This window comes from Arachis ipaensis, chromosome B10 (genome assembly GCF_000816755.2).
Source record: "Arachis ipaensis cultivar K30076 chromosome B10, Araip1.1, whole genome shotgun sequence".
NCBI lineage: Eukaryota > Viridiplantae > Streptophyta > Magnoliopsida > Fabales > Fabaceae > Arachis > Arachis ipaensis.
Genome location: NC_029794.2, coordinates 17,930,072 through 17,946,625, shown reverse-complemented (window position 1 = coordinate 17,946,625; position 16,554 = coordinate 17,930,072). Strand labels below are relative to the sequence as shown.

Sequence of the window (16,554 nt, the reverse complement as noted above, 5' to 3'; positions counted from 1 at the left end):
GATTGGTTGAAGGCCATGCAAGAAGAAATGAAATCCTTGCATGAGAATCATACTTTTGAATTGGTGAAGTTACCGAAGGGTAAGAGAGCATTTAAGAATAAATGGGTGTTCAAGTTGAAAGCGGATGAAAATGTCTCACAACCAAGGTACAAAGCTCGATTGGTTGTGAAAGGCTTTGAGCAAAAGAAAGGTATTGATTTTGAGGAGATTTTCTCTCCAGTTGTGAAGATGTCCTCTATTCGAGTTGTGCTTGGATTGGCGGCTAGCTTGAATTTAGAGGTTGAGCAGCTTGATGTAAAGACTGCATTCCTTCACGGTGACATAGATAAAGAAATCTATATGGAGCAACCAGAGGGTTTCGAGGTTAAAGGAAAGGAGCATCTTGTATGCAAGTTGAAGAAGAACTTATATGGGTTGAAGCAAGCGCCAAGGCAGTGGTACACGAAGTTTGATTCCTTCATGGAAGGTCATGGGTATAGTAAGACTTCTTCTGATCATTGTGTCTATGTTAAGAAATTCTCTGATGGTGATTTTATAATTCTCTTGCTTTATGTTGATGACATGTTGATTGTTGGTCATGACACTAAGAAGATTGAAAGTCTTAAGAAAGACTTGAACAGATCCTTTGCTATGAAGAATTTGGGTCCTGCAAAGAAAATTCTTGGCATGAGTATCACTCGTGACAGGAAGAATGGGAAACTGTGGTTGTCGCAGCAGAAGTACATTGAGAAGGTTTTAGAGAGGTTTAGCATGAGTAATTCCAAACCTGTTAGTACTCCACTTGCTAGTCATTTCAAGCTGAGTTCGCAGCAATGTCCTACAAGTGAGAAAGAGAAAGCGGAAATGAAGAAGATTCCATATGCATCTGCAGTTGGCAGTTTGATGTATGCTATGGTTTGCACCAGGCCGGATATTGCTCTTGCCGTTGGAGTTGTTAGTCGATTTCTCTCTAATCCTGGCAAGGAACACTGGCAAGCAGTGAAGTGGATTCTCAGATACCTTAATGGTACTTCTAGAGTTTGTTTATGCTTTGGGAGTGGCCAACCTGTGTTGGATGGTTACACAGATGCGGATATGGCTGGGGATCTTGATTCAAGGAAGTCTACTTCTGGTTATATGATGACGTTTGCAGGGGGAGCTGTGTCATGGCAATCTCGACTTCAGAAATGTGTTGCTTTGTCTACTACAGAGGCAGAATACATTGCTGTTGTTGAAGCTTCTAAGGAACTCTTGTGGATGAAGAAATTTCTACAAGAGTTAGGCATCAATCAAGAGAAGTTTGTGTTGTTTTGTGACAGTCAGAGTGCTATCCATCTCAGCAAGAATCCGACGTTTCATTCTAGATCGAAGCACATAGAGGTGAGGTATCATTGGATACGTCAAGCGCTTGAGATGAAGTCATATGCACTTGAGAAGATCCATACTGATGATAATGGTTCAGATATGATGACTAAAAGTTTACCTGCAGTGAAGTTTGATTCCTGCAAAGAGAAGGCGGGCTTGGTGGAGCAGCCTATCCCCACTTGAGTTGGTGAGGGGGAGATTTGTTGGTGGGTCCCCAACCAAGTGGGGCCCACGAGTTTAAAAAAAAAAGGGGGAAACAAATAAAAATAAAAGGAAAGTGGCTAATAGCCACGAGGAAGTGAGAGACAGAAGGCTTCTTTCAATTTGAAAGAAAGCAAGACGTAGCAGCGGTGTAGGAGAAGAGAAATTTGGGAGAAAAGGGCAAGCCAACTTTGATCACATTGACTTGGTAAACTTGTTCCATTTCTTATGAAATTTTAGTATGTTATTCCTGGTGTAGAGATGAACATTAGGATATAACTTGCTTGTTGTATTGCCTTCTCTTTTGCCTGATTTGAGATGCCCACTTTGTAGAGGGTTTATGTTGATTCCATCAGTTTTGATGATGTATTTTGTTGATTGTTGAGATGCCCTAGTGTCACTAGGAAGACTGTTTGTGTACCCATTATTTTGATAGTGGAAGATTTTCTGGACTAGGTCCCGTGGGTTTTTTGTCCCTCTTTTGGGGGTTTTCCCACGTTAAAAATTCTGGTGTCTGATTATTTAATTTTTGTCATCATATTTGCTGCTTGGAGTATCTTTGGCTTTGCCCATTTAATCGCACAGGTTGTGAAAAAAATATTTTTGGTGCTTCCGCTGTTAGACAGGTTCTTGTTTGAACCTTTTGTTGAGATTTTCCCAACAACTAATAAACATTAATTTAATTTTTAGATATTAGTTATATATAATTATGAATGTTATACATTTGTATGAACTTATAAATGTTATGTATATAAACTTAGTTAGTACAGTATAATTAAAACTGTACATAAAAACAAAAAAAAATAATAAATTAATTTATTATTATACCTCATAATAGCTAGTGTGATTTTTTATATTCTCAAAAATTAATTAATTAACAACAATTTCATTGAGTCTGTCTATTATTTAAATTCTTTAACTCTTTACAATATAGACATATTATTTGAATTTTGAAATGATAACTCTGACTTACTTCTTGTGAATTTCTTTAGCCTATCCCAATTATATTTCCAATTGGTGATTTTTAGGTATTTATTATTTAATTTTGACGTTTCTGATTGTGCTTCAGTTGCACTAAAGTGATTTTTGCTTCTAAACCTACATGGTCTTTACATTTCTTCTAGCAATGAATAAAATAAAACAAGGTTTTTACGTTGTCTTTACGTTTCTTCTGCTCGTGAATGATAATGAAATGAAACAAAGAAATTACAAATCCATTATAGTTAAAGTCACTTAATAAATATTATTATTATTTTCTCTTCTAATGTAGTGATGTAATATTGTAGTGAATATATAGTAAAATTCTGAGGGTTGTAACATATATATACTAGAATTTGATTATACCCTCCAGTGAATATTTAAATGTATACAATCTTTTCTTTTGGTATATCTTGTTAGACAAAGCCTTGATAAACATTTTTTTTATCCAGGTTTTTCACAATAAATCAGCAGTTTTTTCATTAATTACTTCTCTTAATATGTTGTTTGCCAAGCATAATTGAACTGTACTTCTTGCTTTTGCCACATTGTCTCTATCTTTTAATCTTCAAACAATTTCTTCAGCAATTCTATTATTCTATTCACTGTCCTAGTTATGTCTTACTGATCTAACAACGTTTGTACCTTTAATTTTTATAATTGAAAGTCATTAAACCGTTAAATTTTACCATTTTAAATTTAAATTTTTGGATCAACATTTTATATTAAGATAAATTTTTTTCTAATATAGAAAATCAGACAAACCTGCAACTACGCAAAGTATATGAAGAATTGAACTTTTACTCCAAAAAAAAGTGACTTTGATACCATTTATTAGGGATAAGATAGAGTTGGAACAAAAACAAACTAAATAATTTACGTAGAGAGTGATAAAATTAATATATAAGCAAAATAGGTAAAAAAAAAAAAAAGAACGAGTAACACCAATTTTTAATATGAAAAATTACCAAAATAAACGGAACAAAAAATAATCACGGGCTAACATTTTAAAAAATATCTACTATATTTAATAGTAGGTGAATTTTACCTAATCTTCTCTAAAATAACATACAAGTTATTTTTTATATTGTGTCACATTTTAATTGGTCATTATCTTAACCATAATTGGATTAGTGAGAGGACAGGAGATAGCGATGACATCGGCGCTGGCTATATATTGGGAAGGACGGCAAAGTTACGGACGACAGAAATTCAACGACGTCGTTAAGGGATGATGCACTGAAAAAAGAGAAATTGCGTGAGAAGGCAGTAGATGACGACTCTTGTCACGACGTCGATGGCGATGCTTGGAAGGACCGAAACTACGTGATGAAGAAAGAATAGAGAAGTAGAAAGGTACTTCAATTAACGGTACTTCAATTTTGATATTTTAAGAACGGAAAAGCTCTGCATATAAGCCATTAGGGCTTGTATGCTTTACAAGCTCATTAAACAATAAAACGAAAATACGCGCTGCTCCACATACGTTGATTACACGCGCTATATAAGATCCCGCGTATATCTAACTACCAAATTTAAAATATTTGTTTCCTTCTTCGTTTTCGTTATTTTGAGATTTGGTTGTTCTTTTTCTCGCGCGTCTTCCCTCGTTCTTCTCCATCGTTCTTTTCCTCTCCCTTTCTCACTGGTATGTTCTTCGTTTACGTTACTTTTTTCTCTCTCTGCAACTCGAGCTTCGTTTTCTATTTTGATTTGTTGTTTTCTGAAATCAAAGTTTGAACTTGTTTTGAAGATAATGGATCATTCCACCTCAGATTCTCAGCTGAATCCAGGCAAAGTGGATTATGAATTTGAATCTAACGAAGTTCTTGAGGTTTGATTTACATAATGAATTTTCTTTCAGTAATTTGTATAGCATTGTGTAGTTGAAAAATTGCTGAACATTGACTGTGAAACTAACACATTAACATGAATTTGTCGATTCAATGTATTAGTTGTGATTAATTACCTGGAATTTATAGCAGACGCTCGAGTGTAGATCAGGTCTTTTTTTGGGTGTATTTTTGCTAGAAGTGTAGGTGTATCTACACTACTGGTTTTGTTATTTTAATTGAGTTGTTGTTGTTCAGGTGTATTATATCAGACATGATTGGGTGTGTTTTTAGTTTTTGACATGGTGTATTCTGCAGCCTGTGTATTTACAGTTTATGGCTTTAAAGGTCATTGTGTAGTTGAGTTGTTGCGGTTCGGCTGTATCATATTAGGCATGATTGGGTGTATTTGAATCATATCTATGGGTGTATTCACAGTTTCTAACACGGTGTATTGTGCAGCCTCTCTCGGTTGTTGATGACGAGCTTGTTCCGAAGGTTGGAATGACCTTTACCACCCTTGAAGATGCTGGAAAATTTTACAGGAACTACGCCAAGGCTGCAGGTTTCTCTACAAGAGTTCGGTGCACAAATAGGAAGGGAAACGAGATTAAGAATCAACTGATTACATGTAGCAGAGAAGGAAAATGGAAATCTAAAATATCTCTGACCTAGAAGACCAATCCGACAGCCGGTTTAAACTGTCCTGCAAGAATTTATATACACACATTGAAGGATGTCGGTGCTTGGATTATTCAAAGGTTGTGCTCGATCATTCACACCCCTGCTGTCCAAGCAAAGCAGAGATGCTCAAACAGCACAGGGAACTAAGCATGTCCATTCGTCGTACAATAGAGAATAACGAGGAGGCCGGTATCAGACCAAGCAAAACATACCAATCATTTGTTGCGGCTACCGGGGGTCATCGTGAGTTAAATTTTATCGAAAAGGACGTGAAGAATTACATTACGAGGGAAGTGCGAAATGTTTCCGAACAAGAAGATGCAAAGGAATTTGGAAAATATTTGTTAAGAATGAAAGAGAAGAATCCAAATTTCTTTTTTGAGCTCCAACTCGAAGAGGATCAATCGATTAAGCTGGCTTTTTGGGCCGATGCAAGAAATAGAGCCGCCTTTGAGTATTTCGGAGACGTCATTTCATTCGACACCACCTACAATACAAACAGGTAACAAACTGCCCCTGTTTATGATGCTAAATTAATTTATTTTTACGAATCCGCATCAGAGGTGTATATTGGCTGTTTCATTGGGTGTATGCGAAGCATTTGTTAAGGTGTAACTAATGATTTTGCATTCTGGACCATGGTAATTTGTTTCAGGTATAATTTGGTCTGTGGTTCTTTTGTCGGGGTGAATCACCACGGTCAGTCAATACTTCTCGGATGCTCTTTGATGAAGAACGAAGAAATTGAATCATTCAAATGGTTATTTCAATGCTGGATTCGTTGCATGGGAGGAAACGCTCCGAAAGGGTTTCTCACCGATCAGTGCGCATCAATGAAAAGGGCTTTAGAGGCCTGTATGCCAACAACAATTCACCGTTGGTGTATTTGGCACATCATGAAGAAGATTCCAAGAAAATTAAACGGGTACAAGGGACATGCCGATATCGAACAAGAAATGAGCCAAGTTGTTTGGAACTCTCATAGCAAAGACTCATTCGATAGGAATTGGAATGATTTTCTGCTGAATTTTGGTCTTGCAGACAACAAGTGGCTTTCAGGTAATGTCTTTTTAAAATCTGCAGCAGAGGTGTATATTGCATGTTCTCTCAGGTGTATTTACAGTCTGTGTTTGGGTGTATTATGCAGATCTGTACGAAGACCGTCACATATGGGTTCCTATCTATCTGGATCACCACTTCTGGGCAGGGATGAGAAGCACACAAAGGAGCGTTGTAATACAACTTTTGAATACATCACAGACAGTTTACCAGCACAGATAGTTTAACTATGGGAAAAAATATACATGGAATAGAAGTTGTTGATAAATGGCAAATATTTACATCATTTGTTCAATTTACAAACTACCCAGCAGTTGGATTACGCAGTTTCTATATCAGCAGAATTAATCTGACAAAACGGACTCAATAATACAGAGGATGGCTTCGACAGCCTTATAGCACTACTCTCTCTAATTGCCCGATCTCTTTCTTTATTCATCTCACTGAATAGTATCCGGGAAGCATACTCCACTCTATAGTGGTCCACCTCCTCCTACAATTAAAAAGTATATTCTATTTAAACAGCAATATTAATTCAGTAAAGTAATACAAAGTTATATAGTTCTAAAGACAGTTACCTGTGGCCAATTATCCCATTCATACTTCCCCTTTTTGATGTTTTCCGGCTCAATTAACTCCATCCACTTCATAACGTAAATAGCGCAGTCATAGCTGAAAACGAAGAAAATAAATTACAAGTCTCATTTACGAAAGTTTAATGTTCAGACTCACAAATTTATACCTTGTTTTTTGGCCTGATATTTTAATATATGATGCTTTAATTTTCTTCTCGTTCTCCCCTTTCTGCAGAGGTTCCCCGCCGGCATATGTTATCAATCTTGAAAATACATATCCCTTAAATAGCAAAACAAATCAGTAATACACCCGAATAAATGCACAAGATACACCCAACTGAATGGACAATATACACCCAACACAACTAACGAAATAGACCTAAATATTAAAGTAAAGAAGACAGAGGCAACTTACAGTGAATTTATTAACCTTCTTTCTCTCATCGCTTGGAGCTTTTTTGTGTAGCGGGTCAAGTATATGACATTTCCACTTTGTTGTATTTATCAGCCATAACCACCAATGCCCCAAGTGGCAAACAGGAGCAAAAATCTGAAGGATTGCCACATTTCAACAGTGTGTTATTTTATTTGGCATATAACTAAATAAGCGTACTAACAAATTTAGCAAACGAAAACTTACATATGGATGCGAAGTTAATTTTTTTCTATCTATGAAGGGAATGAAACTCGGGTAGGCTTCCACCCTGAATTCCTTTTTCGTTTTCGGTGATATGAATTCCCCGTTTGGGTGATCCGAAAGTGCCATGCTCTGCAATAATTGCAAAACAAGAAATGAAATACTAAACTTACACCCAATTGAACGTAAAAGATACACCCAAATCAATACAGAAAATACACCCAAAGTTCGTAGAAGTAACACTTACCACAATATCGGGGGGGGGGGGGGGCGCAGTCAATCCAAGGCTGAATGATGGCACCCCTGGATCTGTTTTAGGAACATAGGATGTTGTCCGTGCCATCATCAACAGGGCAGCAGCGTCTTCTGCGTCTGGATGACTGCGTCATCATGTATAAGAATAAGAATAAGAATAAGAATATACGGATGATAAGCAAAGATTGATTTTAGTCTGATGAACTTACATTTTAGTTGGAGCTGGGGGAAGCGTGGGTGTGGTCTCTTGAAGTTGTTTGGGGGTTTTAGGAGTGCTGCACAGTTTCAAAAAATTAATCACGGCGTAAAAAAAACTAATCAGGAACAATATACACCTAAACTGTTAGCAAATATACACCCAAACTCTAAACAAATATACACTCAATACTATTTCTTACGTTTCTGTAGTCCCTTCAATCTGTAGCATAGGGGTTGGTTCAAAATCTGTCTCAGTGGTTGTTTGGGATGCCGGCACAAAAACCTGAATCGGGACTCTAAACAAGAAGAAAAATGAAAGGTTAACAATGCCTTTGAAAATAATAAGCTCATAAGGTTGAAATATTCTTGGAAAACTCACACTGCAAGCGCATCCGACGGTGTCTGTTCCCTCACAACCATCATATTCGAATCAGCCAGACTCAACCTAAAATACACCCAAAGAAATTCAAGAAATACACCCGAACAATTCAAAAAGAAGACATGCTTTGTTTTTTTGAGAACTTACATACTTGCAGTTTTTGCTTTTTTTTTCTGCCTTTTTTTTCTTGAATAAAATAATAAAGGGCTTTTTTTTCTTAAAAAAATATATACAGAATTAGAAGTAGAAGGGTAATAGAAGAACAAAAGTAACGGTTATTTGAAAGAGAAATTACATGCTCTGTAACTGCTGGTTTACACTACTCTGTTCTGTGCGCCCTTGAGAGGAAGGACCATCACTTCCCAAGTTCACAGCCGGTATTCTAAAACAGATCTCATGTTATTCAGACAAAATAAGATACAGGTATAAAATACACCCAAATGAATGCACAAGATACAACCAACCGAATGGACAATATACACCCAACACAACAAACTTAATATCCCAACTTATTAAACAACATACACCCAACTTGATCCACAAAATACACCCAAATGGTTCCACAAAATACACCCAAATCATGATAACAAGATTTTATTAAATAATAAAGCTTCTTACGTTTCAGACGACACATAGCGACCTTCTGTCGATCGCAGGTCAGCTCGGTTCCTGCGAAACAAGAAACAATTATTAGTAAACAAAACACACCAAAATCTGAAATACACAGCCTAGCAAGACATACCCCTCTGCAGCAGATTTATCAACATTTTCCCTTAGCCATTCATCTAGTTCGTCACTTGATATTTCATATGTCTCACTACATTCATAAAAGAAGATGTTAACAAAAATAATTACGATGATAGACGGTAATATAGCTTACGAGGTACTGTACCCGTCAAAGTATTGATCTTCTTTAGGAAGTGAATCCTCCACAACAACTTTTTTCTTTTTTGGTTGTGTTCTGGGTGGAAAAAAAAAAGTACCAATCAGAAATAAAAAATTAATTTTATCACAGAATATTATGCAAAGAAGTGCTTACTTTTTTGGTGTTGTTTTTGTTTTTTTCTTTTTCTTCTCCTTCTCTGCAGGTGATGATTCTTCGCTCCTATAAGTTAATAAGAGACACTTCAGTTAATACACGAAATCTTTATAATGAAGCCAAAAGAAAGGAGTAATTCAAATACACTCAAGCATCAACCTTAAATACACCCAAGCATCAACTTAATATACACCTATAATTTTGAGCTAGTTACCTGTTGCATTGATGCCAAGCGCATCACCTATTGTTTTTGGTGTTATTTGGAAAGAACCATATCCTGTCTTTAGTCTGTTCTCCCCAAGTTTGAAGTTGTTTGCCAGTTCCCTTAAGAGTTGGTGATCCACCCTTAGTGGTGGGATGTGCATCAACCCACCGAATCCGAGATCCCTTACAATTGCCTTCTTCTCCTCAGTCATGTTTCTGAACTTATCACTCAGGAGATGTGTGGCACACTTAAGGTCTTTTGTTTGGTTTCTTGCTGCCATTTTCTCTGAAACAAAAAATACACCCAAAGATATCAGTAAGATACACCCATATAGATATTATTCAGATACATCCATATATATCAGTCAGGTATCAGTCAAACATGCTTCAATATCAAGCCACATTACAAGTTCAAGCAGTATACACCCCCCAATCTACGGAATAAACCCCCAAAAATCAACAACAATAGCAGGAGAACTTAGAACAAGAACGTAGAACGACGTAGAACTTAGAAGAACGACGTAGAACTTAGAACAGTGTAACAAAGAAGCAAGAATAATAGTAAACCCTAGAAGAACGACGTAGAAGAAAAGTAAAATATACAGGAATCTTAAGGAACTTACGTTGAGTATTGTTGCTTTGTTTTCTCTTCAGATTCTTCACGGAGAGTTTGATGGTGTTTTGATGGAGGTTTCGAACAACGATTTGTATATTTTGAACTTTGATTTTCGCTCGAAAATGGAAGGGTTTCCTTGTTTTCGAAGCGTTTTGAGAAGTGGAAGAAGTGGAAGAGTTTCCCATACGTAACCGTTTGTGTTGAGCGCGTGAAGTGACGCTCCATGTAATCTGTGTTGATGCGCGTGACTTGTGTTTGGGCTGGGCCAACTTGTAAGCTTGTAAGCTTGTATGTGTAGCCCAGCCCTTTTAAGAAATTATATCATTACCCATTTCAAATAATAAATTACAAAATAATCCATTTATAGTTAAGATAATGACCAATTAAAATGTGACACATCATAAATGGTAACTTATATGTTATTTTAGACGAGGTTGGGTACAATTCACCTTAATAGTAATTATAAGGGATAAGTACTTTTTTCGTCCCTAAGGTTTGAGGTCAAAAACAAAATCGTCTCCGACCTTTTTTTTTATTAAAATCATCCTCAACGTTACAAAACGTTATAAAATCATCCTTTTTTATTTTATTTTACCAAATTATCCTTATTAAATAATAAAAATAATTAAATAATTATAAAATAAAATAAAAAAGAAAGAAAAGAAAGAAAACAAAGGGGAAGGGGAAGGGGGAATCACGCAGAGGGTGGGGGCAGGAAAAAAGAAGGGGGAAGAGGGAAGGGGGGATTGGACTGAAATCCTTAGAATTGAGCTTAAAGTCATTGTACCATCCATCACCTTCTGATTTTGGGCTTCAGAAGTTAAAATTTGGATTAGCTCACAATAGAAGCCCAACACATTGTTAGGCTTCAGCATCTCTTCCTCATCCTCATCGAAGAAGAGAGACGCGCTGTTGTTTCGCTGCCTCAGAGGTGCACCCGCCGCCGCCCCTGCGTCCAACCCGCAGCCACCGGCCGTCGCAAGCTTGCATGGAGGCACCGCCACTGCCGTCCAGCTCCCGACCCTCCGTTGTTCGCTATTCGAGTTCTCCCTACCTCTTCCCGAAGCCGCCACTTGCCCCTGTAAGCCCTCACCGCTTTGTCCTCCGTCTCGATTCCAAGGGAAGACCCCACCAGGAGTGAGGTCCCGTCGCCATCGCTGGAGTAAGGAATTAGGGCAGAAGATTAAGGAAAAGGAGGTTTTGGAATTGGCAGCTAATTCTACTGTTGTTGCAGCTGCTGCTGTGTCTTCTATGTTCTCCGGTGCCGGTCGCTGCTGCCACTCCGTCAACCCAGGGCGTCGCGAGCATCTACTCCCCCTTCACGGAGGTCGCTGCTGCTTCGTCCTCGACCGGATTTGTTCCCTGCCACGGACGACCACCGGCATCCAAAGGTTGCGTTCCGGCATACAGGTAAGCTGGTCCCTGAATCAGGAAATCTGATTGCAGAATTGAAATTCGGGTTGCTTGTGTGTTCAAATCGGTTGAACTTGTTCCTGGAAGAAGATATTGTAAATCATGTTGCTTGTATGCGAAGTTTGTATTCGTAGGTTTTGATGAATGACAAACCAACAAAAGACATGAAAGACAAACCAACAAACAACTTGAATGAACAAGCATGTTGAAAGATCAACCAACATTCAACGTTGAGGAATGAAGAGTTGAAAGCAACACAACAACAACAAGAAACTCAAGTCCACAACATTTGAAGACAAGTATAGTGTCTTAGGACTTAGGTAACTTCTTGTTAAGAACCAATTGCTAAATCTCTCAACACACATTTACCTTTGAGCAAATAAATTGTGATCGAAAAGTAGCTTCGTAAGTACTTAAGGAATAGCTTAAGTCCGATTGGTGAAAAGCTTGATCAATTTATTTGAGTTGGTGTCTATTGGAAAGTAAAAGCTCCTTATAAATGCTTAGCAATTGAGTTAAGCTCTTGGAAAAATACTAGTACAATAACACTTTTGTATATTGTCTTTAACTTTCGCAAAAAGATTCATTGTTGTTGCAATACTCAATTCACCCCCCCTCTTGAGTAATTGTGCATAGGTTCTACAGATATCTCTGATGCGGTTTTGTTTGGATGTGGAATTAAAAATCTGGATCTGAAATTGTTGATGCATTCTGCAAATTTGTTGTGAAATTGTTTGTTGAATCTGAGTTTGCATCGAGTTCTTCTTCTTCTGCATCCATGATTTTTAAGTTTGGCATGAATTTTGTTGTTGTTGCTAAAATTATGGCACCGCATATTTGTAGCTATAACTTGACAATAAGGATTGCTGAATTGTTGCTTGAACTACCATTTCTGTTGATTTTGCTTGTTGCTGCTGTGGTTGGACTAGGAAACAGAAATCTGATTCTTCTTCTACGTCTTCTTCATCTTCTTCTTCTGTGTGAACTGAAATTTCTGTTTGTATTGCATAATCTGAGTTTGTTGTGAGATTTTCTGCTTGGATGGGGGGAGAAGAAAGGGAAGAGAAAAGGGAGTGGGGGTGCAGGTGGAGGGGGCGGAAGATAAGATGGCGGTGGCGGTGAGGGGTCCATGAGAGCAGAAATGGTAGAAAGAAGGGGATGGGAAGGGAAGACAGTGAAGAGACATCGGGGTGGGGTTTTATTTTTATTTTTTAATATTATTTTTATTAATTGATAAGGGTAATTTGGTAAAATAAAATAAAAAGGACGATTTTATAACGTTTTGTAACGTTGAGGATGATTTTAATAATAAAAAAAGATTGGGGACGATTTTGATTTTGACCTCAAACCTTAGGGATGAAAAAAGTACTTATCCCTAATTATAACATTATAGTTTATTATAACTTTTTTTATAATATCTTTCTTCATTGCATGTCGATAAAATTAACTATGAAATAATCAAGCTATTTTTATAACCATAAAAAATAAGTTATATTTGACAAAATACTCAATTATTGAATTTTGTTGATTTCGTTAATAAAGAATGCTAAATTCTTAAATTAATCCTCCATCATCATCTTCATTCTCTTAAAGCCCTCAACCAAATACATTAACAATAATCAAAATCATTATCACCATTTTTTCTAACCCTAAAGTTTTATAACCTTCTTTTATAACTATTTAAAAAAATTATTGTTCATACTCTATCCCAAATAACAAAATCAGGCCCAAATTAAGTTAAAAGGTCCAATTCAACAGATTGGCCTCTATCGCTCGTCCGACCTCCTTCAAAGAGGTCGGATTTGACGTAAGCAGACACTTAAGACTTATCTAATGAATAACTGCCTCCGTAAATCTCTCTCCCACTTTTAGAAGAGATATCTGAACAACCCTAAGATAAAGGGACGGTTATCCATATCAGAAGTAGAACTACCTCAGCGGTGGTTATTGGCTCACCTCCTATAAATATCCTGACACACTCAAGTATAAAAAGTTCTAATATTCTAAACCTGCTTTAACCCCTTGCTGACTTAGGCATCGAAGTGTCTTGCAGGTACCACCTCCCATTCCTTCAAATACACAACTCGGATGACGGCTCCCAGAATGTAGTACAAGTCGGAGACCACCTTCCATTTGAATTTGGACCTTCCCTTACAGCCCAATCCATCGGTTTCAGATAAACCCGGAACAATTATTAATATAAAAAATTAGACAACAAATCATTTATTTTTATAGAATACATATAAAAAATAAATTAAATAATATATATTTATATAAAAATACATAATAACTAATTCACGGCTAATTTTTTTAGTATCCATATTAAACCACTCTTCCACCTTAGCCCATGACAACAATAAAGACGTTTCACGACCCACAAATTCAGCCCAACAGAATACACAAATTCAATTATAATTTTAGTCTTTATCTTATCTTATCTTTATCTTTATCTTATCTTTATTTGCTTTTATCTTTCATAGGCTAATGCTCTATATATACTTAGTTTTACCTTCATAGTTTACAATTTTCAATCAATCAACAATCAATAAAATTTCTTCATCTTTTCTTTTCTTTCATTATTCTTTCACAGTTTTATTATCTTTGCATACTCTTTATGTACTCTTTCCGTTTTATTATGGTATCAGAGCTCCTCTTGAGCTCTGCTGACATCCATGGATAAATCAACCAATTCAAATCTTAAAACCCCTTTAACCTCTCCTTCCACTATGAATAATCAACCTCCCTACTCTGTCCAAGATCAAGGAGAAAGGGCACATCAGCAACTTCATCCGGAGCCTCTTTTGGACCTTTCGTCAGTCCATCACTTTTCTTTCATGGCACTTCCTTCCAATAAAGAAGTTCGTCCTTCAAACCAACTTGAGCTGTTGTCAAATTCAACTACTCATTATCTTTGTTCTTTCAATACTTTTTCTATTGTTAATTTTTCAAATCGAGATTTATTATTGAACACTTGGATCATTGATTCTGGTGCCACAGATCACATTGCATCAAATTTGTCTTGGTTTATTTCTTACACACAAATTTCTTCTATTATTGTTTATTTACCAAATGGTTCTCAAATTATTGCTTCTTATAAAGGCATTATTCAATTTTCACCATCATTGGTTCTTCATGATGTTCTTTATCTACCTCGTTTCAACTTTAATATTATCTCTATCTCAAAAATTACTTCAGCACTCATATGTGAACTCACTTTTTCATCTTCTTCTTACACTCTACAGAGCAACAATTTGGGGACGGTTGATTTGAGCAGAATGAGAGATGGATTATATGTCTTTGAACCCAATTTCGGTAAAAATCGATCCACTACACATTCCATAAATTCCATCCAATTCCCACCCATTATACCTTCAAATATATGGCATTTTCATTTAGGACACCTTTCTGGACAAAGACTTAATCATTTACATAAATAATTTCCTTTTATCTCTATGCATCATGATGAGGCTTGTGACATTTGTCATCTTTCTAAGCAAAAGAAACTTTCATTTTCTCAAAGTTTTAACAAAGCCAATGCAAGTTTTGATTTATTACATTTTGATATTTGGGGTCCGTTTCGACAAAATTCTATTTATAATCATAAATATTTTTTTACTATTGTTGATGATTTTAGCCGCTTTACATGGGTTGTTTTATTAAAATCAAAAGGAGAAGTGCAAAATCATGTAAAAAATTTTATTACTTTAGTTGAAACACAATTCAACTCTAAAGTCAAAACTATTCGTTCCAATAATGGACCAAAATTTATTTTACATGATTTTTATGCTTCAAAGGGCATTATTCATCAACGTATTTGTGTTAAAACTCCTCAACAAAATGGAACGGTAGAACGCAAGCATCAACATATTTTGAATATAGCTCGTGCTCTTATGTTTCAATCTAATTTACCACCATCTTTTTGGTCTTATGCTGTTAAACATGCTGTTTATTTACTTAACAGAGTTCCATCTTTTGCAATTAATTTTAAAACACTATTTGAGATTTTATTCAATCATCCACTAAATTATCATGACCTTAAAGTTTTTGGATGCTTATGTTTAGTTTCTACTCTAATGGCAAACAGATCAAAATTTGATCCAAGAGCCAAAAAGGCTGTGTTTATTGGCTTTCCACATGGTTTTAAAGAATATATTGTTTATGTTTTAGAAGATAAAAGAATTGAGATTTCTAGAAACGTGATTTTTTATGAAATTATCTTGCCCTTAGTCACCAAAAATGTCCAATTCCATACACCCAACCCAACATTGCCAAACACGCCTTCTCAAAAACAAGATTCAGTTAGACTTCCAGTTGAACCCTCACCCATACCCATTGACCCAACTCCATCTAATTCTTTATTTTCTCCAACAACCTCTCCTTCTTCCTCACTGTCATTTCCTAACCAAGTTGAACCCATGACCACCGAATCTCTCTCAAGGCACACACCCTTCTCTCCTTCTGCACTAGACATCAGTCCACCATCACCTTCTCATCCTCCGTCACCTTCTTCACCACCTAAGCAACTCCATCCTTGTCATTCCGACCGGCCTCACCGACCTCCAGCATATCTCTCTGATTACTTGTGTAATTCCTCTCTCATCTCTACAAATCAATCTCCCTCAAAGTGCAAGTATCCTTTATCTTCAGTCATGTCTTTTTCTTCTCTTTCATCTTCACATAAAAAGTTTCTTTTATCTATACATTCTGACGTTGAGTCAAAGTCTTTTAAGGACACCAATCAACACTCTAATTGGCGTAGTGCTATGAAAGATGAGTTGGATGCTCTTGAGCTGAACAAAACTTGACGTCTTGTTGATTGCCCTGCAGGGGTTAAGCCGGTTGGCTATAAATGGGTTTATCACATCAAACGCAAGCCTGATGGTTCAATTGATCGATATAAAGCACGCTTTGTGGCTAAAGGGTTCACTCAAATTGAAGGTGTTGATTTTTTGGAAACTTTCTCCCCTGTTGTCAAGCCTGCCACCATCAGATTAGTTTTGGCATTAGCCTCTATAAAGCATCAGCCCATACATCAGTTGGATGTCAATAATGCTTTCTTACATGGGGATCTTTCTGAGGATGTTTATATGATTTTGCCACCCGGATTTACATCTCCTCAACCGAATCAATGCTGTAAGCT

The 16,554-nt window shown here is 36.6% G+C and overlaps 1 protein-coding gene and 1 long non-coding RNA gene across 7 annotated transcripts in view; both read right to left on the bottom strand.

Moving 5' to 3' along the window:
* LOC107622550 (ATP-dependent Clp protease proteolytic subunit-related protein 2, chloroplastic) overlaps positions 1-16,554 on the bottom strand; it is a 55,239-nt gene that overhangs the window by 15,336 nt on the left and 23,349 nt on the right. The window lies entirely within an intron of this gene.
* On the bottom strand, positions 6,299-6,719 carry LOC110268572. Its single transcript, XR_002356805.1, has 2 exons — positions 6,677-6,719; positions 6,299-6,591 (listed from the first exon to the last, which is right to left on the bottom strand). It is a non-coding gene; the product is annotated as an uncharacterized LOC110268572 (long non-coding RNA).